Raw genomic sequence first — 1,685 nt, 5'->3', positions numbered from 1 at the left:
CACTTGAAATGCTGCAGCTTGAATGACGAAGGCATAGCAAGGTACCAAAACGAAATAAGCCAAACCCGCTTTTCAAAACAAATCAGTACATTTCGAAACAAAATCAGATTATAGTGAATTTTGTTTTTCTAATGGACTGTTGAAAAGTTTTACCCCTTGAAAGCTTCCAAGTGGAACTGTTTCTACGCTGATTCCACACATGGAAGGATCCCTTGAAGTAGCATTGCAGTTGTCTTTTCTAAGTGAGTGGTTGTTTTTCTCGGAAAACTTCCAATCAATGCTGTAGAATCTCGCAGAAACACTGTTGCGCAAATTGTTGCCACCTATACACGCCCAACGTCAAGTGGAAATAATCGTTTCAATTTAACACAACACGTCTTCCCTGGTTCTGGTAGTCGCATAAAGCCAGCTCCTGCTTTCTTCCCCACACACTCACATTCCGCAACATGTGCTGCACATCGGTCGGTTCATAAAAGTTAATTGAAATGTTAAAATCTCTTAAATGTTTGTGGCTTTCCGGAGCAGTAGGTACCAGCAGCCGAAGCATCTGGAACTGTTCGGTCGCTGGGGAAGGGCCGATTCGAGAAAAGTTTTAGAGCCACTCGAAATTATTTAAAAATTTTCGGTCTCCTTACTGCAGCAGGGAGGAAATAGGAAAATCCGTCGTGATTTTTTTCAACACAAATATCAAACGTCGAATACCGAATATTCCCTTATGCCGCCGAATCACCACCGCACCGAGCCGGGTATTACGCAACGTTCCCTACTTTGGCCACTTCATAAAGGAAAAACTTTTATGGATTAGAAGCTTATATACCGTCCGGAGAAAATGTGCAAAAGTTTTAACTTTTCATATTTTTCACTTTCACTTTCATTTTCCTTGTTTTTTTTTCACCGGAAAAGGGATCCTTAAATTTGAAGTAAACATTCAACAGCTCTGCAGGATAACCTGCCGTTGCTTACCGTGTTCATAATTTGATGAAAAATAATTAAACTAAATTCGCTCTACTCTGCTGATCTTTTGTTCTTTTTTTTATCTCGTCGTAACCATCTCCTGAGTTAAAAGAAAACATTTTTCATTCGCAATAGGTAGCCCACCGGAGTGCGACGCGACGCGTCGGTATGACAGAAGAAAAACGAAAACGCAAATTAGGAGTGAATTGAGACGGGGGATATTAAGAAAAAAGTTTTTTGCCTCCCTGGCGAATCATTTTTATTGGTGAAGTTTTTTTGATTTCGGTAAGATGCTTGTTTTTATGATTGATATGTTGAGATGAAATGGTGAAATAAACCTGATTCCGAATTATTAAATTATAAAATTTTTACAAGAGGCGAGAGCTAAAATGTTCTTTACGTCTCGGACATCAAAAATAAGGGAACCTACTTATAGTAACAATTTTGGTTCTACCTACAATGATTTTGTTCGATTTTTATGTAACGAGTCTTAAAATTATATTGGCAAAACTTCCATTTTTCTGGGGATAAATATTCCGAATCCCGAGCAGTCCCACTTAGTTCTGCCAATGCTTCTCCAAAACTTTTCTAAAGAACAGACGTGATATATGGAAAAATATCCTTCAAAAAACATCGTCTTACATATTTGGCATGCACCCTTACTTACTTACTTACTTAACCCTCTAACGGGTAAGACCGTCTGTAGACGGCCTTCGCTTTTGGAGTTCCAA

The sequence above is a fragment of the Sabethes cyaneus genome, chromosome 2, assembly GCF_943734655.1.
Source record: "Sabethes cyaneus chromosome 2, idSabCyanKW18_F2, whole genome shotgun sequence".
In the NCBI taxonomy this organism is placed as follows: domain Eukaryota; kingdom Metazoa; phylum Arthropoda; class Insecta; order Diptera; family Culicidae; genus Sabethes; species Sabethes cyaneus.
This window is presented reverse-complemented; position numbering follows the sequence as displayed.